We start from the raw sequence: 25,209 nt of genomic DNA on the forward strand, positions 1-25,209 counted from the left end.
AAATATCTGGCAAGTAGAAGCCCCCTATAAGCACAAGGGCTGTTGATTTGGAGGTGTCCCTTAGTTTCTTAAAGAATAATTCATCATCATCATTGTCCTGGCTAGGAAGTCTATAATAGACTCCCAGGATGACATCCACATTATTTGTTTGTCCCTTGATTCTTACCCAGAGGCTCTCAACTGTGCTATTGCCAACTGCAAGCTACCTACATTCCAGCCCCTCCAGTACATACAATACCAACCCCTCACCTAGCCTGCCCATTCCTCTTGAAAAGCCTATAAAGGTCCATCAGGGCGCATCAGTCACAGGACTCATCCCACCAGGTTTCACTTATGCCAAGGATGCCTGTTGGGGGTTAGGATTTTTCCTTTTCTTTCTCCTAGGGAATTTTCTCCCATTTGTTGCTAAAAGACAATAACTACCAACACTTAAGAGAGATAAAAGATATAGCCAAGGAGGAGGGGGAAGAGTGCAGCTGGCTGAACTATGGTAGCTGAGGGACATTCTCTTGGGAAGGGCAGAGATACTGAGAGTTTTTTGGCTGGGGGGAAGAGGCTGGGCTCAGCTACTCTAGCTCTCTCACTCTCGGCATCGGCATGGGAGGAGGACGGTCAAGCTGTTGTTTACTGTGGGGAGAATTCACTGTCACCACCGGAGCCCAGTCCTGTACTGCTTCTTCTGTACTGTGGGTCAGCCTTTACTCATAAGAGCAGCTGTTGGACTGGGACATTATTAACACCCTACCCCACTAGAAAGGACCATCACCATCTACTCGGGTGCCTCAGGGGAAAACCCAGAAACCTGAGCCACCCCTACCCCTCTGAGGGAGCCTGTCCCAGGATGCCTTCAGGAGCCCAGCTGCTGCTGCCCAGCCCCACCTTTTCTCTGCCACTGCTCCGGGTTTTTTACTACACTGTAGCCCTGCACTCCCTGCCTGCTGGGACACCCTACAGCTCCTGCTACAGCTGTGGAGTTTCTGATACATTTTGTTTGCTACTCTGGTATCTGCTTGCCTCTGCCGTTCCAGCTTGCTGCTTCTGAAGTTCCTGCTACAGCTCATTTTGCTATTGAGAGGGGCAGCAGGACTGGTGGCCCCTGTGAGGTTGTAGAGGAAGCCCCTTTTTCATCTCTTCCTCTGGCTGCGCCAATCATTACCCACGTGAGAGAGGTGTCTGAGCTTGTGCCACAGTGCCCCCTGCAGCCACGGGGGAATCATCACACCTTCCTTGCCTGGCTGGGAGCCAACAGCACCCCTGCCGGCTGTGACCATAACTACACCAAAGGGGAAAGTGCCTGAAAGCTGAGAGAAGGCCGTGGTTGGGTTTCTGGCATTGTTTGCTGTTGCTGCCATTGTTGGTTGTTTGTTTGCCTTGTGTGCTGGTTTTGCAATAACTAATTTTTGGTGAAGAGGGAAAAAGTCAGCCACGGAAGTGATTCTGTGTGAGGAATTGCTAGCAGCTTCCTCCATGACTGGCAAAACCAACCACTGGAGAGCTCTGAGAATTGGCATGCTGCTAAGCCAATTAGAAAAGCTGGTAATGCCTCTATGATAACATATTTAAAAATGATAAAAAAAAACGCGGGAAGCTCTCTTGCTCCCTGCTCTCTACAGAGGAGTGGGGGGGCTGGCCAGGCCCCCGTCCTCTGTGTGGCTGGCCAGGGCCCCTTCCCAGATGGGGCCGCTGGACCCTGTCCTGGTGCAGCCACCGGGCCATGCTACTGGGGGCCATCCCAGCGCCGTGAGCAACCATGGGGTCAGGGCGGTGCTGCACCGTTGTGGTTGTCTCAACATGGCTCTCAATGGACTTTATTTACTTAGCTACTTTTAACCAGCCATGCTGCAGACAGAAAGACAAAAGTGGTGGCTACAGCTTTTCTTTATTCAGCATCCCACATGAAGAAAAGTCACAGACCAGAGCCAGAAGCCAGCACAGCTTGCACAGTGCCAGTGGAGACCACATGACCAATAGAGAGAGAAGCCCAGCAAGTAATTCCCCGATTGCGGAGCCTGGATAAGATCAACCTTTCAGCACTGCAAAACTCTATAAAAACTGTTTCAATTGATAGAACTTGAGAACAAACAAACCTACAAACACCAATTCTCTCCCAAGTCAGGAAAAAGGAAAAAGTGAGGACACGTGAGGAGAACAACATGGCAACACTAAGGTCGGTGCAAGAGGAAGGGGGAGGAGGAAGTCCTCCGACCGTCAGAGCTGAGATTCTTCGGCAAGCCGTGGTGAGGACTATAATACAACAAACTGTTTCCCTGTAATTCATGAAGTGCATGGGGGGATGTAGCATTCACCTGCAGCCCATGAGAAAAAGGCACTTGTGCTGGATTGTGTGGATGCTGAAAAGCTGTGATCTGGTGAGAGGCTTGAACAGAGAGAGAACCCTTGCTTTCAGAGATAGAGGAAGAGGATTCTTGCTTTTATACTAGAACAGCTCATCCTTAAAAACTGCACCCCATAAGCTAAATGGCCCATGAAAAGCAGTCATGAGAAGACTGCAAGCTGTGGGAGGAACTTCATGTTGCAAGCAGGTTCCGGGCAGACTGTTACCCATTAAAATTAAAACCATGTTGGAAAAGTTCACAGAGAACTGTTTCCCCTAGGAAAGACCCCATGGCAAAGCAAAAGAGACTCCTCTCCCTAAGTGAACTGAAAAAAAGATTTTTAGAAGTGACAAACTGACTAAAAATCCCATATTTTGTCTCCCTGCACTGTCGGTGGCAAGGAAAAAGGGCTGGGGGGGGGGGGGGGGGGGGGGGCGGGGAAGGTGTTCCAACAGTTTATTTTTAGTTCTCATTATTCTCTTTTAATTCTGTTCATAAATTTTTCTTTATACCTTTTAAAGTTTTAAGCCTGTTTTGCCCTTAAAGTGGTTTTCTCCAAATCCTTATCTGACCCCATGAGTTTTCTTTCCCCCTCCTCAGTTTAACTATAGCAGAGGAAAATGAATAAAAAATTTTAATAGGTGCACTGGCATTTGGCCAGTGTCAACCTATCACACCTTGTTATGCATATATATACTAGTAAAGAACTGTTATTCTTTTTCCTATATCTTTGCTGAAAGCCCCTTAATTTCAAAGTTATGATAATTTGGAGGGAAGGGGGTCATATTTTTCCATTCCAAGGGAGGTTCCCACCTTCCTCGGCAGACACCTGTCTTCGAAAACAAGACAATGCCATATCTTGGGGACTGGTCCAAGGCTTCAAGCTCCTCTTGCTTGTTCCTCATGATGTACATGTTGGTACAGAAAGATTTCAAGTGTGGTTCACCATAGCTGACACCTCATGGAGCAGATTGAAGGATTTCACTGGCACTCAGCCCCTCTGTCCTAGGGTGATGTTATGATGCTTGTATCCCCATTCATGTGTTCTGTTTATGCTGGATATTATGTTCTGTGCCCTTAAGACTGGCTCTGAAGAGTCAACGTTTTGTTTGGGTTTTCTTATCAGCCACTCCCCCATGGCTGGCGGGACACAGAGACGGGGCAGTGCATAGTGCTGCTTTTGCTTTTTTGCTTTTGCTTTTCACTTTGCACTCTTGCTCTTGCTTCTGCTTTGCTTCTGCTTGCTCTTGCTTCTGCTCATTAGCTAGTTTAGCTAAACAGTCCAAATTTCTTCCTGGACTGTTTCTCCTTTCCTTTTTTGAACCAACTTGAACCTGCTCCGGACTGGGGCCTGGGAAACACCGAGAGTTTGCACACTGTGGCTTGCAGCAGCTGCCCCAGCTCCGGAGGGACTGATAACAGAGCGACCACCCCCAAGAGAGACTTTCTGAATTTGTCATCTTTTTTCAGAGCGGTGAAAGAGTGGTGTCATCTGGTATTGTTCATTTTGTGTGCTGGGGGGTGCTGTGCCTGTTAAATAAACAGGTTCTTTCCACTTCTCTCCGAGGAATTCTTCCTGAACCAATTAGGGGGAGGGTCCATGTGGGTTTGCTTTCTGGAGGGGCCTCCTTTGGAGGTTTTCTCCCAAATTTGCCCTAAACCAGGACAAAATTTTGGTGCCCAATGCATGGGGCTCAAGAGAGTGGAAAAAACCCTGTTTGAGTGCATTTTGGTTGCCATTATTCTGTGTTCGTATAAAGCAGTTAATAGCCATGCTTTTTGAATTCATAATGTCTGTTGGGGTAAAGGCTTGCATGCATTTCTGGTCCCTAGGGTTTTTTGAGATCTTAATACCTCTATGGTCCCTAGGTTTATTTTCTTATCCAGAAATAGCTCTAGTATTGTCCCTAATACATAGTTTTTACAGCAGAGGGGCAGTGACCAGAATAGCTATCCTGCTGGGCTTGATGGTAATGATTTGTAAGAAGTTTATAAACATGCTGGGGTCTCCTCCAGGTATGAATGGTTCATGGCTATGGTTATGCATCCAGTTTGTTAGAGGAGGAGCTGGGGATGAGGCTTTTCAGCCTTTGCTTTCCTTCTTCTCCTCTGAATCTGTTGCATCACTATTGAAGAATGTTCAGTTTCCCCTGAATGTTAAAGAGACCATCTTTCTGGTATTCAGTCTGGTAACCTTCCTCTATACAGTCTGCTGCTTCTCTAGAATGAGAGCTGAGATTTCTAGACGGGCTGATGAGACCCCTGACCCAGGAGTAGACCCAGCTGTGGAAAATCCTAAGTGGTGTGGGAAATGTGAGGATACGGGCCAAATCCTGAAGGAATTCTCTTACCCTATAGTCTGGGACTTTCCCCATGAACAAATTCAGGACCCAGCTGAGGTGCGGAAATACCTGAAAGAGAAGTACCAGGATGACCCTAAGGAGAAAAAGATCATTGCAGTGAGCTGGGCCTTGGCATATGTTTATCACACACTGCTAGATACTGTTGGGCAGCAGACAGAGGCAGGGGGGCAGGGAGATAAATCAGCAGCTATCCCAGTCACTCAGGCTACAGCCAACACCCCAGGCTCAAAGCCAGCAGCCAAACTAGATAGTGAGCCTAAGCCAGCAGCTAAACCAATGGCTGTTGCTACTAGCACTAGAAGTGGGAAATCCACGGACAAGACTAATCGACCAGTGGATGATGGTGATGATGATGATGCAGGAGAAGGACCCTCAACGCCTCCTGACATAAAATCAGGAGTCAAAGAAGCAGGTGCAAGATCAGAAGCAAATATTGAGTCCTTTTCCCTGAAGGACCTGCGTGGCCTACAGAAGGATTACACCCGACGACCTGATGAATCCATAATTAGTTGGTTAGTCCATCTCTGGGAGGCTGCAGGTGAGGCTACAGTTCTGGATGGCACTGAAGCAAGGCATTTTGGGATCCCTGTCACATGATCCTGTCATCGACCAAGGAATGATGAGGGGGTCTAATCCACACAGCCTCTGGGCACGGGTCTTAGAAAGTGTTGCACAAAGATACCTGTGTGCAGATGATCTTTATATGCAGCAAACACAGTGGAAGACCATAGAGCAAGGGATCCAATGCCTGAGAGAAATGGCAGTGGCAGAGATTATCTTCTCAGATGACGTAACAACTAGGAACCCAGACTTGGTACTACGTACGTCTGTGATGTGGCGAAAACTTGTACAACTTGGGCCACATGAATATGCTTCTGCCTTAGCCATAATGAAGAGGGATGAGAGGGATGAGACTGTGCATGATATGGCAAAGAAGCTCCGTGCATATGCAGATGCTGTGCATGGCCCAACACATGCCAGAATCGCAGCGGTGGAAACACGTCTGCAGAAATTAGAGGATAAGATAGAGGAGAATCACAAGAAGCTCAGAGAGGAGATTAAAGAAGACCTTCTCCAAATCTCAGCAGTACAGATCAGAGGTTCTGGTGCCCAACTCAGATGTTCCCCAGATGGCGAGAGAAGGTAGACCCCATAAGCTGAGCTGTGGTTCTTCCTGTATGATTGTGGAGAAAACATGAGGAGGTGGGATGGAAAATCTACTGCTGCTCTGGCACAACGGGTGCATGAATTGAAGGAAGACAGGGCTGAGAGAGGGAGTTCCACCAAAAGGAAAGCAGCTCCGGTTGCCCGTAGCCGAACTGCCAGGTATGATGATGATGACATGTCCAATCCCCTTGAAGGAACATCCAAGACATATGTCCAGGGAAAGAGGGATAACCAGGCTTAGAGGGGCCCTGCCTCTAGCCAGGTAGAGGCTAGGGAAAACCGTGTTTTCTGGTCTGTGTGGATTCGTTGACCTGGCACATCTGAACCACAAGAGTATAAAGCTTTGGTTGATACTGGTGCGCAATGTACATTAATCCCATAGAGATATGTGGGGACAGAGTCTGTTTCTATTGCTGGTGTGACAGGGGGATCCCAGGATTTCACTTTGGTGGAAGCTGATGTGAGCCTGACTGGGAATGAGTGGAAGAAACATCCTATCGTGACTGGCCCAGAGGCCCCATGTATTTTGGGCATAGACTACCTTTGAAGTGGGTATTTCAAAGACCCACAAGGACTCAGGTGGGCATTTGGGATAGCAGCTGCAGTGACAGAGGGCATCTAGCAGTTGAATATCTTGCCTGGACTGTCTGAGAATCCATCTGCAGTCGGACGCCTGACGGGAGAAGAGCAACAGGTGCCAATTGCCACTTCCATGGTGCATCGATGACAGTATAGAACTACTCGAGATGCTGTGATTCCCATCCATAAGATGATCCGAGAGCTGGAGAGCCAAGGGGTGGTCAGCAAGACCCACTCACCCTTCAACAGCCCCATTTGGCCTGTGCGTAAATCTGAAGGAGATTGGAGATTGACTGTGGACTATTGTGCATTGAATGAAGTGACTCCACCATTGAGTGCTGCCGTGCCAGACATATTAGAGCTCCAGTACGAGCTGGAGTCCAAGGCAGTGAGGTGGTACGCCACTATAGACATTGCCAATGCATTTTTCTCCATTCCTCTGGCAGCAGAATGCAGGCCTCAGTTTGCTTTCACGTGGAGGGGAGTGCAGTATACCTGGAACTGACTGCCCCAGGGGTGGAAGCACAATCCTACCATCTGCCATGGACTGATCCAGACTGCACTAGAAAGGGGTGAGGCTCCAGAACATCTGCAATATATTGATGACATCATTGTGTGGGGGAACACAGCTGCGGAAGTGTTTGAGAAAGGAAAGAAAATCATCCAAATCCTCCTGGGAGCTGGTTTTGCCATTAAAAAGAGCAAAGTAAAGGGACCAGCTCGTGAGATTCAGTTCCTAGGAGTGAAGTGGCAAGATGGACGGCATCAGATTGCTACAGATGTCATCAACAAGATCACAGCAATGTCTCTACCAACCAATAAGAAGGAGACACAAGCTTTCCTAGGTGCCATAGGCTTTTGGAGGATGCACATTCCTGAGTATAGTCAGATCGTGAGCCCTCTTTACCTGGTCACCCGCAAGAAGAACACTTTCCACTGGGGCCCTGAGCAGCAACAAGCCTTTGCACAGATTAAGCAGGAGTTCGCTCATGCAGTAGCCCTTGGCTCGGTCAGGACAGGACCAGATGTGAAGAACATGCTCTACTCTGCAGCCAGGAACCATGGCTTGTCCTGGAGCCTTTGGCAGAAGGTGCCTGGGGAGACTTGGGGTCGACCACTGGGATTTTGGAGTCGAAGCTACAGAGGCTCTGAAGCCAACTACACTCCAACAGAGAAGGAAATCTTGGCTGCCTATGAAGGAGTCCAAGCCGCCTCAGAGGTGATTGGTACAGAAGCGCAACTCCTCCTGGCACCCCGACTACCGGTGCTGGGGTGGATGTTCAAAGGCAAGGTTCCTTCCACTCACCATGCCACGAGTGCCACATGGAGCAAGTGGATTGCTCTTATCACTCAGCACGCCCATATAGGTAAACTGAATTGCCCTGGGATTTTGGACGTAATTACAAATTGGCCCGAAGGTGAGAATTTTGGTGTCCCAGATGAAGAACAAGAACCAGTGACATGGGCTGAAGAGGCTCCTCCATATAACCAACTGCCACCAGAGGAAACAGGCTGTGCTCTTTTCACTGACGGTTCCTGTCGCATCTTAGGGATGAACTGGAAGTGGAAAGCAGCCATATGGGCCCCACACGACAGGTCGCACAAGCTACCAAAGGAGAAGGTGGATCAAGTCAACTTGCGGAACTCAAAGCCGTTCAACTGGCCCTGGACATGGCAGAAAGAGAGAAATGGCCAAAGCTCTACCTCTACACTGATTCATGGATGGTAGCCAATGCTCTGTGGGGATGGCTGGAGAGGTGGAAAGAGGCTAACTGGCAGTGTAGAGGAAAACCAATTTGGGCTGCTGATGAGTGGAAAGACATTGCTACCAGGGTAGGGAGGCTACCTGTGAAAGTCCGCCATGTAGATGCCCATGTCCCCAAGAGTAGAGCCAATGAGGAGCACCAAAACAATGAGCAGGTAGACCAGGCAGCAAAGATAGGGGTGTCCAAGATAGACCTAGATTGGGAACACAAGGGAGAGTTATTCCTAGCTCGATGGGCCCATGATGCCTCAGGCCATCAGGGCAGGGATGCCACCTATAAGTGGGCACGAGACCGAGGGGTGGATCTAACCATAGACAGTATTTCACAGGTTATCCATGACTGTGAGACGTGTGCTGCCATCAAGCAGGCCGAGTGAAGCCCCTATGGTATGGTGGGCAGTGGTCCAAGTACAAGTATGGGGAGGCCTGGCAGATTGACTACATCACACTGCCCCAGACACGCCAAGGCAAACGCTACGTGCTGACCATGGTGGAAGCCACCACTGGATGGTTGGAAACCGACCCTGTGTCTCATGCTACTGCCCAGAATACCATCCTGGGCCTTGAAAAGCAGGTCCTTTGGAGGCATGGTACCCCTGAGAGGATTGAGTCAGACAATGGGACTCATTTCAAGAATAGCCTTAACACCTGGGCTAGGGAACATGGCATTGAGTGGTTGTACCATATCCCCTACCATGCACCAGCTGCAGGAAAAGTAGAGAGGTACAATGGACTACTAAAAATCCAGTTGAAAGCTTTGGGTGGGTGATCTTTCAAAAATTGGGAGCAGCATTTAGCAAAGGCCACCTGGTTAGTTAACAACCGAGGTTCCACCAACCGAGCAGGTCCTGCCCAGTCTGAGTCCCTGAATATAATAGATGGAGATAAAGTCCCAGTGGTACATGTCAGAGGTTTGTTAGGGAAGACTGTGTGGGTCAATTCTGCCTCGAGGTCAGACAAACCCATTTGTGGGGTTGTCTTTGCTCAGGGACCAGGTTGCACATGGTGGATAATGCAAAGAGATGGAACAACACGATGTGTACTTCAGGGAAATCTGATTATGGGGTGAGAATGATATGCAAATATCACTGTTCGTTGGATGTTACTGCCATTGTCTGTACATTAAACCATACAGACATGAGATAGAAGGAAATGTGTAAGTGTCAAAGGTCTGAGCAAGTGGAAGATGGAGAAGGAAATGTGCAAGTGTCGAAGGTCTGAGCAAGTGAAAGATGGAGCTTTGAGTGAGTAAAGTGAAAGGGGGGAATCCTGCAGCTCTGTAGTATAGGGCCTGGATTCAGTGGTCTAGTGTGGGGATGTGATGAGGGCATGATGGGTATTGCTTGTAAATTTTGGGGGAGCAGATGGAAATTCTGTGTGAATAAATGCATGATGTGTGGTAGTATGTTGATGATATGGGGATAAGGGGTGGAATGTCCTAGGGTGACATTATGATGCTTGTATCCCCATTCATGTGTTCTGTTTATGCTGGATATTATGTTCTGTGCCTTTAAGACTGGCTCTGAAGAGTCAACGTTTTGTTTGGGTTTTCTTATCAGCCACTCCCCCATGGCTGGTGGGACACAGAGACGGGGCAGTGCATAGTGCTGCTTTTGCTTTTTTGCTTTTGCTTTTCACTTTGCGCTCTTGCTCTTGCTTCTGCTTTGCTTCTGCTTGCTCTTGCTTCTGCTCATTAGCTAGTTTAGCTAAACAGTCCAAATTTCTTCCTGGACTGTTTCTCCTTTCCTTTTTTGAACCAACTTGAACCTGCTCCGGACTGGGGCCTGGGAAACACCGAGAGTTTGCACGCTGTGGCTTGCAGCAGCTGCCCCAGCTCCAGAGGGACTGATAACAGAGCGACCACCCCCAAGAGAGACTTTCTGAATTTGTCATCTTTTTTCAGAGAGGTGAAAGGGTGGTGTCATCTGGTATTGTTCATTTTGTATGCTGGGGGGTGCTGTGCCTGTTAAATAAACAGGTTCTTTCCACTTCTCTCCGAGGAATTCTTCCCGAACCAATTGGGGGGAGGGTCCATGTGGGTTTGCTTTCTGGAGGGGCCCCCCTTTGGAGATTCTCTCCCAAATTTGCCCTAAACAAGGACACCCTCAAATTTTAGTGTGCCATCCCATTGCTTATCATTGTCAAGCCTGATTTTGTCCCTTTCCCCCTTCCAATGTAGTTAAATCTCTATTAATTGGCCCTGATAGCTCCTGTGTCAGTAGACCTGGTGTTATATAGATCATGCCATGGTCAAAAAGCCCAAAAATTTTCAAATAACACCAGCCTTGGAGCCATGTGTTGATCTGATGGGTCTGCCTGTTCCCTTTGATATTCTTCCATGCTACTGGAAGGACCAAGAAAAACACTTCATGCCTTCCTGATCCTTCAGCCAATCGTCCCAAGGCCCTGAAATCCCTTTTGATTACACTTGGACTTCTCTTTGTTATCTCATCTCTGCTGACATAAAGAACCAATGATGCCTTAAAGACCTAGAAATAAAACAACACACTTTTGAGACAATATTAATATAGGAGGCAATATAGGCTGGTCTTTATTGAAGGCCTGCAAGGGGCAGATATGGAAAATGCCCATCCCCACATGGAGTGAATACAGTTTTATAAGTTTAGCAAATCAGCATAATTGACAAAAATCCCCAATTATATACATAAGTAGTGAGGTAATTCCCTCTTTTGGTTCCACCTCTTATTGTAGCCCCTCTTTAGATAGGAACTAAACTTTTTTTTTATGAAAATGTGTCTTAAAGAGCTGGTTTCAACCTTGGCTGCCAGGAAGAACCAAAACAGGATAGGGGCCTTGGACATCCTGGCTTGGAGCCTCTAGAATGTGTTTTTTCTTTCTGCCTGTCAGGGTAGGGAAAAGTACGGGGGCTATCTAGGAACTATATAACTATACAGCAATAGAGCTACAAATATATATGAATGAAATATCAAAGCAAAAATCATTCTGGCATCACCAATGATGGTTAATAATCAGAGGGCCATACCAGACTAGAGAGTTTTCTAGTAACGTCCCTTACCTGAGCTCCTGGGAGGCAGTAGACTTCCCTGTGGATTAGGTCCAGTTGGCATATTGGACCCTCTGTTCCCCTTAGAAGGGAGTCACCTATGACAACTACTCTTCTTTTTTTCAAACAGATGAGGTCATGATGTGAGGGGTAGGCTGTCTTGCCCCAGGTGGTACTTCTATCTCAGAAAGACAGTCATCCACCTCATCAGTTGACTGTCCTTCTAGTTCCAGGGCCTCATACCTATTGTAAAAGTTGCCAGTCCTACTTGTCATCTTCAAGTTTTCAGGAGAAGTGATGCCTTGGAGTGGCTAACTGGAACAGAGGCTAGACAAGATTAAGAGAATAAAAGCAGGTATCTATTAAAGGCCTTCAATAAGTACACCTTTGGCAGTCAGAAGCATCCAAGAGGCTACACCCAAGATCGACAATGGTCATGAGTTTTTCATACAGATATAAGTTTGGTCCATTTACATATCGGGGTTAATCCTCCAATTACAGCTTCAGGTAATGAAGTCATATACCCCCGGTTTGCTCCCCCCAACTCTTGTTTATACTTTTTGGGGCCTGAGACAGTAGGGTGTCCTTGAGTTTCAGGCCTAGAGAGATTGTTTTGTCTGAATAAAATGGGAGAACAGTAGGCGACAAACTATGGAATTTGAGAGTTATACCCTAAAGCAGTAAAGGATCTGAAAAATATAAAAACTAAATCCTAAGGCATCAGAAGGAGGAGCCTTCTTCCTAGTACAGGCAGTGGTCAGCTTCCAGCCTTCATATTCAACAGACCTCTAACTTAATGCTTGACAGGGTTCTGAGCCCACCTGCGTGTCCACTGCAAGGCGAGGTTGAGAGTCCTGAGATTGTAGCATCTCTGAGAATAACCTATCAATCTCTCACTCATTCTCATGGATGTTTCACAGTCTGTTCACTTCCTCCTGTAGTTCCTTCACCTGGTGACACAGCTCATCAACAGCAACATACCTTCTGCATAAGAAATTATTGTCAGCCCCAGCCTCACAAAGAGGCATCAGGCACTCCCAGCAACCTGAGACCTGGAGAGCTACATTTATCATCAGGTCTGTCTGGGTTGAAGCCTCTGACACAGCTAGTGCAGGGACTCCTGCTACAGGGGAATGAGCTCTGTGAAATGTCAAAACCATACCTGAGGGAGCATATGCTAGTAAGTTTGGGGATGAAAAGATCTCTGTGCCCTTCTTCACCAATTACTGGGTCTGTTTACTGACTCTGCTAGCTGCTCCTGTTGGACAGGAGACCTTCCTGCTAGCTCTGCCTGCATGAACTGCTGTGGCATTCACATTCTCTGAAAAAATTCCTTCGCCCAGGATTTTTCTCCTGGGAAGCCGAGAAGCCTCAGAGAAAAGGAAAACAATTCTTATCTCATTTGCTTCTCCTGTGTTGTGCTCGTCTAGAATGTGTTTGGAGATTGTTTACCCACGGGTGATTGTTTCATTGGATTCTGGTGTGAGTTGTTTTGACTCATTGGCCAATTAGGGACAAGCTGTGTCAAGACTCTTTCCAGAGTCACGAGTTTTCATTATTATCTTTTTAGCATTCAGTAAGTATCCTTTCTGTATTCTTTAGTATAGTATAATATAGTATTATAAAGTAATAAATTAGCCTTTTGAGAACATGCAGTCAGATTCACCATTCCTGCCTTCGTTGGGGCATTCCCTGCAAATACAATAAACTGCCACACAAACTGCTGTCCCGTGCCCTGTTGACAGAGCTGGTTGCTTCTGCTCCCTATAAGCCATTTATGAGAGAGTGGGAGCAGCTTCTGGTTGTCACTGCTGTGACTGCCACTGAACAGTCACTACAGACTCTGCCCACACTGATTCAGCTGTTCTAGGGCAACCTGTCAGCTCCATGTGTGTCTTGGTGCTCTCCTGCAGTTCCCCTGGCTCTAGAAACTTGCCCTGCTTGCTGTGAACCTCTGCTCCGCTGCGGGATGTGCCTGCACCAGAGCTATTTGCCTTGGCAAATTGAGGGTGTATTGGTTTGACATGGCCTGATTTTTGGTAGTGGGGGGGCCACAGAGATGGCTTCTGTGAGAAGCTGCTAGAAGCTGCTAGTGTTTGGCCAGTGTCAAACCACAACAGGCGGTTAATGGTAGTTCATCACATGTTATTTCTGCCACTGCTTCCTCCTCAAGGGGAGGACTTTTCATACTCTTCCCTTGCTCTAGCATAGGAGACAGCTCTCCATTAAATTCTCCACTGTGAGTACTTCCCACGGGTTACAGTTCTTCAGAAACTGCTCCAGCACGAGCCCCTTCCACAGGGTGCACTCCTTCAGGCACAGCCTGCTCCAGCATGAGTGCCTCGCAGGGTCACAAGTCCTGCCAGCAATCCTGCCCCAGCAGGAGCTCCTCTCTCCACAGGGCCACAGGTCCTGCCAGGAGTCTGCTCCAGTGCGGGCTTGCCACAGGGTCACAGACTCCTTCAGGCATCCACCTGCACTGGCATCGGGTTCCTCCACGGGCTGCAGGTGGATCTCTGCCTCACCATGGACCTCCATGGGCTGCAGGGGCACAGCTGTTTTGCCATGGTCTTCACCACAGCCTGCTGGGGAATCTCTGCTTTGGCACCTGTGTTGCCTTTTTCCCATCCTGGAAATGAAACTCGAGATAATTTTAGTAAGGAGGTAATATAAAAGGGGATCTTTATTTGAAAGCCTTCAGGGGCAGTTATGGAAAGATGTCCACAAAAGCTCACCCCCCCCAGGGGTGAGTACATTTTTATAGGTTTTAGGAAATTAGCATAATTGATAAAAAGCACCAATTAGGAGGACAAGTGGTGATGCAATTCCCCCCCAGGTCAAGCCCCTTCTCTGGACCCCCCCCCTTCAGCACTAGTTGTACTTTGTCCATGAGAATGTATCTAGAAGAGTTGTTCTTGGCCTTGGTTCCCAGGAAGAACCAAAATAGCACTGGAGCCTTGTACCCCCCAGGTCTTAGAGCTCTGGAATTTGTTTTGTCTTTCTGCTTAGGGAAAGGCCATGGAAAAGTACTGGGAAAACAAGCTACTAATACAATAGGTGAGAGAGTTACAAATATATGTGTGAAGAATACAGAGAACATACAAAAGAAAAAAGGCAAAACCCCAAAAGCATCACCTGAAGCACCTTCTCCCCCTTCTCCACTGACCTTGGTGTCTGCAGTTTCTTCTCTCACACATTCTCACTCTTCTTTACTAGCTACAGTTGCTGTTGCACATTTTTTCCCCTCTTCTTAAATATATTGCCCACGGCACTGCCACTGTTGCTGATGGGCTTGACCTTGGCCAGCAGCAGGTCTGTCTTGGAGCTGGCTGGCATTGGCTCTGTTTGACATGGGGGCAGCTTCTTGTGTCTTCTCACAGAAGCCACCCTTGTAGCCCCTCCACTACCAAAACCTTGCTACACAAACCCAATGCACCCAGATATACCCTTTGTCATATTCACACTCTATCTTAGATGGATTGGTAGCATGCTATGTATGTGTAATTATGGTCACTGTATTTCAGTATATTTTGTTCATAATTTTTAAATGTGTTTTTTCAGTAGAAGTATTTGATTTGACAGAAAATAGCTTTCAATTTAACAGCAATATAGAAATATTGTCAGTATACATCAGCATGTTCTTTGTTAATTTTTTCTTTTAAACCAGGCTTGGTTTTTTATATAGTGCTGAAATTAATGACCTGAGAACTGGAAATGCTAATTATTTGCACATACAAAGTGTCTTATAGATATTTTTCTTTTGGTGTTTGGTTTTAATAGTGATATGCTTCTAAGCAATTGCTTTCTTCTCTTTGTCATAATGCTATTAGGCTCCAAGGTGTTATTTTTTTGTGTAATTTCTCTCTATTTCTGTTCTTTCTGTGATTTAATCTTTCCCCTACCCTTTCTTCTGTACTTTATTATGTATTTATTATGCTGAAGTAAATGTTGAGAAATGTTGTATATAGTGTGATTTTAATGAGCAGTAATCTGAAAATACTATTCTGTTACAAAGAATTATTTTTTCTGATGATGATTTAGTTTAGCATGTTTCAATTAAAATGTTGTAAATACTTGATAATATAATTTTAAATAGTTTTAGTTCCCTTTTTAAAAGTAATCCATTCTCTTTGAAAAGTTATTTACTACACTTTTGTGATTAAAACCTGTTGCAGTATCAAAGAGCTGCAAACAATTGTATTCAATCATTTGCCATTTGGGCTTTTGCATTTACTTAATTGCAAAGTAGTGATTTTGATAGCATTGAATACCATTGTATGATTGAGTTCTGTAGCTGTCAGCTTTTCTTTTCCTACATAAATTGTATTTTGCTACCACATGGACTATTACTCAAGCTAATCTGATGTCATGTTATTAGCCAGCTTGCAAACCAGGCATCTCCTTCCATCCATTCTTTAGCAGATTCTTTAGCCCAGTAAAGATTCAGGGCTCTTATTAGTAGCTTTTTGGACACAGTAAGGGACAAGAAGCTCCAAATTAGCTCTTCCCAGGTGTATCATTCAATGTGCTGTCCTTATTCAGAGATCATGTTTTTCCTTGATCTGTAACAGAAAAGGGCACTGAGGACTGAAAACTGGCTTCTATACTATGTGAAACACTTTGTACCTTTGTATGCCTGTCCACTGGATCTGAATAGTTTTCTAAATGCAGTCTTTTCCCTAAGAAATGTTATTTAATTTTGCAAGGTCATATGGACGTCTCTTTCCAGAAGAAATTTTGTTTTTCATGGCATAATGTCAATCAGAATAAATAAATCAGTGCTGTCAGTCTGAAATGGGAAAATTGCATTACTTGCTTTCAGCAAGCTGGACTGAAACTTGTTTTATATTATTAGGTTTTACATTTATACACAATGCAAAAATGAATAGATGCTGAGGTCAAAAAGAATTAAGTATGACTGCATGATGCTGACCTTCTATGTAATACATCATAGGCGTTTACAGGGATTCTTGCATTAATCCATAACTTCTAATTTAACTAGAACATCACATTTTAATGTAGGGTTTTTGAATAATAGAGAATCCATTATGTGCTTAAGTAAAATATTGTGATATTTATGACCTCTTAAAAAATCTTATTGCTAGCCTAAATTTTGTCTGATTTTATCTTAAACTGATGATCTTGTTAGCAGCTGTACATGATAGAACTCCGTATCATCAGAAAATTCTCAGCACATAAACGTCAAGTCCTTTCTTAATCTCCTCTTAAATTAGACTGTAAGTTTGTTGAGTTTGTGTAAGGCAGGCTTTCCACACCTAGAAGAACTCTAATGTTTTGTAGGCTTTTCAGTTTATCAATACAAGTTTTTAAAGTGTGGACATATATTGATATTGTCCCTAGTAATGGTTTTACACAGGGAAATACCATACACAATGTATTGTATTATATATTGCTATACAGGTTTTGTCAAGGATTTCACTTCTTTTTCTAATCACTGCTTTGCATGACTTGGTTGTTTTAGTTTTTAACTACAATCCTCAAATTCCCTTATAGAGTCCCTGTGGATGTGACAGCCTGGTCAGAGAGAGAGAAGCTAGATAAGTTTTCCCAGAATCAGCCTGGGAAGCTTTAGGGAGCTGGAGATAAACAATAATAGCAAATTATTAAAAACAACCTGCAGGTGATGTTTTTCTAATATCTGTTTTCTTGTTATTCTTGTAAGATTGTTTAAAAATGGGTGTCTTGTTGTTAGCATTCAGAAACACATAATCACGAGAATGATTATATGTAGGTGCTTTTATTGAAGAGCTCTGGGTGTCAGGGGTACAAACCCAAATCTGACTCTGACATGGGTTTTTATATTCTATCGTTATATAACTTTCATGTTAATTATTAAACTTATATTGTTCTATTGTATACATTGATTTCATCTAAGCATGGGCTCTTCATGGCCCCCCTCAAACTTCTAACATAGTTTCTCATGATTCTTCCTATGATTAAACAATAATTATATTTAATTACTAAACAATCATCACATCTAACAATGATATCATTTATCATATACTGCTTACGCAGGTGCAATTTCACATGATCTGGCAAACACAAAGCCTAACATTTTCAGAGTCTATTTTTAACATTTTTCTAGGGCCCCACTAAGTCTAGCTTCTTTCTAATTCCCCGAATGTTATGAATTTAAAACCTTTTACTATCATTGTTAATTAGCCAACCAGGTGAAATGCATTGATTAAATGACCAATCAGGTCCACCTGTATCAACCAGTGTATAAAAAGAAGCGGTTTCAGTAAGGAGGTGCTTATGCCACTTAGCCTTCTGACTGACTCTGTGTCATTTCTTGCTAAACAGTGATAACTCCCCATTTGCTAAAATATGTTACCTTATAGTAGAAACATGACTTAGTTTTATCTTAAAAGATCATGCATCTAGCAATGTAAAAGCATCTTAATCTAAAACCTGATATCCCCATTTTCCATGTCACTAGCATTTGCAGACTATTGAGATTTGCTTTGTATCTTGAAAATAGTTCTTGTGAGATGCTGTCAGTCATCTGAGTGATACTAGATCTGTCATAACTTTTTGAGATGTATTAGATCACTAATTTTGAAAATCTTCATTATCAATTGAATTGCTTTGATTGTAGTTTGCCTCTCATCTTTCATTTTTTTTAAACTTTTATGGACTAAAGGCCATCTTGTTTGAGTACAGATGCTTTTTAAAAGCAGATGTCATAACATCTGTTCATTATACTTTTGGAGAGAAATCTAATATGTTGTCTCTTTGTTCTGTAAAATTGCTTTTAAAATAGCTGTTTCTGTTGCTGTGAATTCAGCTTAGTCAGCAGTGGGAGATAAGACATAAATAAATTAGAAACTTGGTCCCACTTGTTCTCTTTTGTGTGGGTCTGTTCAGAGGAGACAAGATCCTTCATCTCACTGCCAATTTCTTAACAGCCTGTACTCAATTACATATTAATGTTTCCATGTTAGCAAGTTTTCATATATGTTTTAAAAGACACTGTAGTTTTTACATTTAACCCATTTAGCCTTTCAGAAAAGATTATTTAGTTTGCTTCAAATTTGATTTTTTTCTTTCCGTTATTTTTTAATAAGTACAAATGATGTTCAACTTGACTGTATAAAACCACTGCTGTTCAGTTACACTGGTACTTAGGGCTTTAATTGTCAGGGTGCAGATTAGAGAGAACCTGTATTCTACTCAATCATTTCCATGTACTAAAAGTGTAATTGGTTCTGCTTTTTGCATTCATCAGTGAGAGATTCAGCATCATTAATTTTTTAAAATATTACTGCTTAAATTCAAATCATAGCAGAAAATTATAACACTTCTGAATAATGTGCTTGCACTTACTGCTTTTCTGCTGACAAAAATTTATTAAAGTGTTTTCAAAAAGAGTATTCTATTATTTTTCCCAGCATCTTGTGGTGCTTGACTGCAACTGTGCTTGGCAAACTCAAAACAATTAGGACTATTCTCAAAGGGATTCAGATCTTGACTCTTTTGGATTTTCATTCTCAGCTTAAGAACTGGTTATTGTCCAAAATGTCTTGCAATTGGGTTTGGACTATTTCATTAGGATTGATGACTTATTTATTATGCACATCATCCCTAGAAACCAGACTCCTAAAGTATATTTATCCAAAATAAAGTGTGATACTATGGACTTCCCTTGATTATTTTTTCCAATATGATGTGATTTTTGGTTTTCAGCATTTACTATTAATTTTTCTTCTGCAGTGTTTTTAGCATAAACTTTCAGCTTCTTTTATTTACATGTCATTCAGTTGAATGTGTGTTGCAGCCTGAATTGCTGCTAGTAAAGGCCAGGGTAAAGAAGCAAAAAGGGCCTTGGCATGGTATCCACAGATGTTTTATTCAGCCGCCTGGTAAGATGTTCAGGTTCCAGGCACACACACATGGAGGGTCCAGCTTTCACTCTCCAGGGGCCCCGGGGGTGACCCTGGTCTCAAGGCAGTACAACGATAAGGGCCAATCAGGGAATAGGGAGGGAGTGGCTCAGGGACATGGGAACAGACATAGGAGCCAATGGAATCTTAATAGCTTCTTGAGGGAAGCTTCTTGTGTCCCCCCCCAACCCAGGGGATGCCCCCCAGGGTCTCCACAAATGTGGGAACCTCATGAGATTTAACCAGCCAAGTGCAAGGTGCTGCATCTGGGTAAAAAACTCCCAGTATCATTACAGGCTGGGGTATGAACAGATCGAGAGCAGCCCTGCCAAGAAGGACTTGGGGGTGTTGGTGGATGAGAAGCTGGACATGAGCCCAAAATGTGTGCTTGCAGCCCAGAAAGGCAATCATATCCCGGGCTACATCCAAAACAGCATGGCCAGCAGGTCAAGGGAGGGGATTCTGTCCCTCTGCTCTGCTCTGGTGAGATCCCACCTGGAGTGCTGCATCCAGCTCTGGGGTTCCCAGCACAGGAAAGACATGGACCAGTTGGAACAAGCCCAGAGTAGGCCATCAAGATGATTAGAGGGATGTATCACCTCTCCTATGAGAAAAGGCTGAGAGTGGTAGGATTGTTCAGCCTGGAGAAGAGAAAGCTTCAGGGTGACCTAATTGTAGCCTTTCAGCACTCGATGGGAGCTTATAAAAAGGAGGGAGAGGGACTTTTAGCAAGTGCAGATAGTGACAGGACAAGGAGGAATGGCTTAAATTGTAAAAGGGTAGGTTTTGATTGGATATTAGGAAGAAATTCTTTACTGTGAGGGTGGTGAGACACTGGTACAAGTTGCCCAGAGAACTTGTGGCTGCCCCATCCCTGGAAAAGTTCAGGGCTGGGTTGGATGGGGCTCTTAGCAACCTGGTCTAGTGAAACTTGTCCCTGTCCATGGGAGGGGGGTTGGAACCAGATGATCTTTAGGTCCCTTCCAACCCAAACCATTCAACAATTCTGTGATTCAATGTTAACAAAAATTTAACCAGAGTTTGAAAGGTAAATGGGTAAAATGCAATAGTTCAAATTTCCTGAAATGATTAAAGTTACAAGAGCTGTATGACTGAAATAATTTGTGCACTTTATAATTGTTTTTTGTTTGTTTTTTTTATAGGGTGTGTCCAGATACAGACTCAGTTGTAAGTAGACTTATTTCCAACACAAATGCATATGGTAACATTGTTAAGCACTACAATCTGTTTTAACTTGACTAATATACAGGATAGAGGATTTAATATTTTGATAGAATACTTGAAGTATTTGTTTTGTTCAGAACATAGTCTTTAGCAGTATATACAAATATGCATCAGTAATACATCTATATTTCTTAACAATCTTAAGTTTTAAACAAGGTGTTTTTTTCTGCAATGATTTGCTTCTTTGTTTTGCAAATTAATAGTTTAAATTGCTTGACAAATTGATTTTAAGTAAGAAAAAGGTTCAGAGAACATAGCTTTGCATCATCATGTTCCTCTGCTTACAACTGTTTCTTTGGAGAACCCTTCTAATAATGGAGTTCTGCATGATTGCTGGCAATAGTGTGTAGGAATATTTGTTTTTAAATATGGCTTTAAATGCAGTATCTCAGTGCACTTTATTCATGGTCTGTTTTTCATTTGCCTCAGTTTGATCTATGATGAGTCTTAGAATTTTATTTCTTGAATTCAAATAATAGTTGCAAATGAAATTCATGTGTTAATGCTTTTTTATTTCCTTAATTGAGCATTTTCTTTTTAACAGCTAGAGTAGGGAATCATTTACAGAATTATTTATGTGTCCTTTTGTGGACTGATTTGGTTTTCAGTTTTTTTAATTGGATGTAAATTATATTAAATAATTTAGGTTTTCAAGCTCACCTGTTTTGTGGGTATTTTTCTTTGCATTTAATATTTGGGAGTTTTGCTACCTGATATTAAAACTTATTTTGAGAAACTTGGTTTCCATTCTTCTAAATAAGGAAAACTAAGTTTTGTCACATAATAGAACTCTATGTGCATGAATAGCCTTATAAGCATCATTTGAGACAGTTAACCTATACAAAGTCATCTTGACTTAGAACACATTAATTAGATATGTTTAAAATAAAGTAACTTTCGAACAATCCCTAACATTATCAGTTTCTTTACAGAAATAATGTCTTGTGACTGTTCAGGTTGAGTCATTGGAGTGAAACACACCTGGATTTGATGTGCAGTGTTTATTTTCTTCCTTGCTTATTTTGGTCTCTACATTTTAAAAAAAACCATTAACAAATTCAACTGTAAATGTGTCTTAACATTCTTTCTGACTGCATGAGGCACACTATATGATAATTTGTTTTGTCTAGATGTAATTTATATATGACTGAAAAAAGACTTTCTAGATCCTCTAGAAAATCCTCTTCTAGAAGGTCCCATTTCAAATGTTTTTCATTTTTCTTGTCTTTTAATTTAAGATTTCCATTCTGTTTCATTTTTCAATCTTAATATAGCATGGTTATGGTGTGATTCCTTCCATTGCTTTTTAGATGCCAGATGGAACAGAGCAAGGAAACTGAGTCAAAGTATTGACTGAAACTCTATAAATAAGTTTTAGGAATAGAATGCCCAGTCCTCATGCTTTTTTTATAGGCGGTTTTACTTTTTTATGTCCTTATGTCTTATTTCTTTAAAAAATTATTCACCCCAGAAATTTTTTTAGACCATACTAATTCAAAGACAGAGTTATAAACCCTACAGATTTTATGTATATTTAGAACTATATAATAACTTAATCAATAATGTGTTGTATTACATCTGCAAACATAGGGAAAACTACAGGAGTTATTGTTATATGTTTAATTGCTTGATAGAATGTCTGAGAATGTGAAACCTTCTTTGGAAGAAGTCCGCCTTTCCAGTGACTTGTAGAGTTCAAGTCACATCCATATTGAGCTTATTTTTACTATAAATACTGCAAATAACATGTTTGGGTAGGGGGCTAGACCTTAATCCCAAATCATATTAATAACTACTTCTTACAGAAACACAAAATTTGCAAAGATCATCTCATCTTGAAGTTCAAAATTACATGTATATACAAGAAGATTGTGGGTTTTTTTTCTCCATTCAGCGCAGTAGGCTGTAGTGAGTTGATGCTGGCCAGATGCCAGGCACCCATCAAAGCTGCTCTATCACTCCCCTCCATAGCCAGACAGGGGAGAGAAAATATAATGAAGGGTTCATGAGTTGAGATAAGGACTGGGAGACATCACTCATCAAATACTGTGATGGGCAAAACAGGCTTTAATTAGAGACATGAATTGAATTTATTACTAACAAAATCACAGCAGAATAATGACAAGTAAAATAAAGCCTTAAAAACACCTTCCCCCCACCCCTCCCTCCTTCCCAGCTCTACCTCCTCCCACCAATGGCGCAGGGAGACAAGGAGTGTGGGTTATGGTCAGTTCATCACTTGTGGCTTCTCTTGCTGCTCAGAGACAGGAGTCCAGCTGGCAGCCAGTCACCAGTGGTGTCCCTCAGGGGTCTGTGCTGGGACCAGTTCTGTTCAATATTTTTATTGATGACATGGATGAGGGGATTGAGTCTTTCATTAGTAATTTTGCGGACGACACTAAGCTAGGATCATGTGTTGATCTATTGGTGGGTAGGAGGGCTCTGCAGAGAGACTTGGAACCATTGAATGGATGGGAAGAGTCTAACAGGATGAAGTTTAATAAATCCAAGTGCCAAGTCCTGCATTTTGGCCACAATAACCCCCTGCAACATTATAGGCAGGGGACGGTGTGGCTGGACAGTGCCCAGGCGGAAAAGGACTTGGGGCTACTGGTTGACAGCCAGCTGAACATGAGCCAGCAGTGTGCCCTGGTGGCCAAGAAGGCCAATGGCATCCTGGCCTGTATCAGGAATAGTGTGGCCAGCAGGACCAGGGAGGTCATCCTTTCCCTATACTCAGCACTGGTGAGGCCACACCTTGAGTACTGTGTCCAGTTCTGGGCCCCTCAGTTTAGGAAGGACATTGAGACACTTGAGCGTGTCCAGAGGAGGGCAACGAGGCTGGTGAGGGGCTTGGAACACAACCCCTATGAGGAATGACTGAGAGAGCTGGGGTTGTTTAGCCCAGAGAAAAGGAGACTCGGAGGTGACCTTATCACTCTCTACAACTTCCTGAAAGGTGATTGTAGTCAGGTGGGGGCTGGTCTCTTTCACCAGGCAGCAACTGCCAGAACCAGAGGTCACAGTCTCAAGCTGCGTCAAGGGAAATATAGGCTGGATATTAGGAAAAAGTTTTTCACTGAAAGAGTCAAAGTTCTGGAATGGCCTGCCTGGGGAGGTGGTGGAGTCACCATCCCTGGATGTGTTAAAAAAAAAAAGACTGGATATGGCACTTGATGCCATGGTTTAGTTGAGGTGTTAGGGCATGGGTTGGACTCGATGATCTTTAAGGTCTCTTCCAACCTAGTCATTCTGTGAATTCTGTGAATTCCTTCCCCTGCTGCACCATGGGATCCCTCCTATGGGAGACAGTTCACTGTGAACTTCTCCATCATGAGTCCATCTCACTAGCAACAGCTCTTTGTGAACTGCTGCAGTGTGAGTCCATCCCATGGGCAACAGTCCTCCTCAAACTGCTGCAGCATAGGTCACTTCCATGGGGTGCAGTCCTTCAAGGACAGGCTTCTCCAGCAAGGACTCCTCTCTCCACAGGCCTACAGGGTCACAGCCTCCTCTCAGGCATCTACCTGCTCTGGCGTGGGGCTCCTCCATGGGCTGCAGGTGGATTTCTTCATCCCCTATGGACCTCCATTGGCTGCAGGGGGACAGACTGTTTCACCATGGTCATCACTATGGGATATAGAATAATCCCAGCTTCTCACAGATGCCACCCCTGTAGCCCCCCCCCCCCCCCCCCATCAAAACCAGGCCATGCAAATCCAAAACATAGGCAAATCAGGTCTTGTCTGTATTGTGTGCATGGTACTTAAAAGATGCACTGTGATCCACCATATAACATATGGTTCTGTCTTTGTAGGAGTGTGAAAAAGGGAGTAAGAATTAGTCAAGTAAATGTATATACCTTCATTAATATGAGATTTGTGATTATGTATCTCACCTGAAGGGCTGTGTTTTCTACCTCTTACAAAATGTAGATTTGCAAATAAAATTTTAATGTTTCAGGAAGCAGAACTGTTCAACTGTTCAAAATATTGAAAATAATATTTTGAAATTACTATTTAACTTGTTAAATAAGATTTTAAAGTACCATTTCACTTGTATGTGACACAATTTGTTGTTGCCATCATTACAGAGGTACATTAAGTATTTCTTCTACTCTTTGCCATTTTTATAAGAAATTTATAACTAGAGAAATTTTGAAGACATCTGTCGCAGACATCTTTCATGAAAAATCCTTTCTTAGGATTTTTCCTTGTGAGAAGCTGCAGTTTCAGCAACCAAAAGTAAACAATGGTTATCTGCTGCTGTGGAATGCAACAGGTAGACCTGTGATTGGTCTCCTGTGGATGTTTGGATTTACTGACCACTCATGACAGAGCTGGCTCTTGCTCTCTGTCTGAGACACAGATCTTTGTTATTCATTCTTTTCTATTCTTAGCTTAGCTAGCTTCTGAAGAAACCTTTTCCTTTCTATTTCTTTTTAGTATAGTCTTAATGTAACATATATCATAAAATAATAAATCAAGCCTTCTGATCATGGAGTCAACATTCTCGTCTCTTCTTCATCCTGAAAACCCTTGTGACCACAGTCACAGACATCTGAGGTTTTTTCATAATAAACTTGCTGTAGCATCTCAGCAGTTCATATAGACTAACTATGCATGCAAAGTCATGAAGTCATGAGTGGGATTTTATTTTTCTTTTCTGAATGGGAAAAGTATCTGTGAATCCAAGTATACCCATTTAAATATAATATACAAAAGTGTGGGGTTTTGCACATTTTTGAAATTTAGATGACCATATTAGAGACTTGTTTCTTTCTGTCCCAAAGCATTTTTATCAAACTGTTTAGCTAAGAGTTCAA

General features: G+C 43.4%; 1 pseudogene; it reads left to right on the forward strand.

The window, feature by feature from the left end:
* Positions 1–25,209, forward strand: part of LOC139599008 (F-BAR domain only protein 2-like) — a 257,111-nt pseudogene that overhangs the window by 153,189 nt on the left and 78,713 nt on the right.

The sequence above is a fragment of the Agelaius tricolor genome, unplaced genomic scaffold, assembly GCF_023055355.1.
Source record: "Agelaius tricolor isolate 1412-34295 unplaced genomic scaffold, bAgeTri1.0.p SCAF_21, whole genome shotgun sequence".
Taxonomy (NCBI): Eukaryota; Metazoa; Chordata; class Aves; order Passeriformes; family Icteridae; genus Agelaius; species Agelaius tricolor.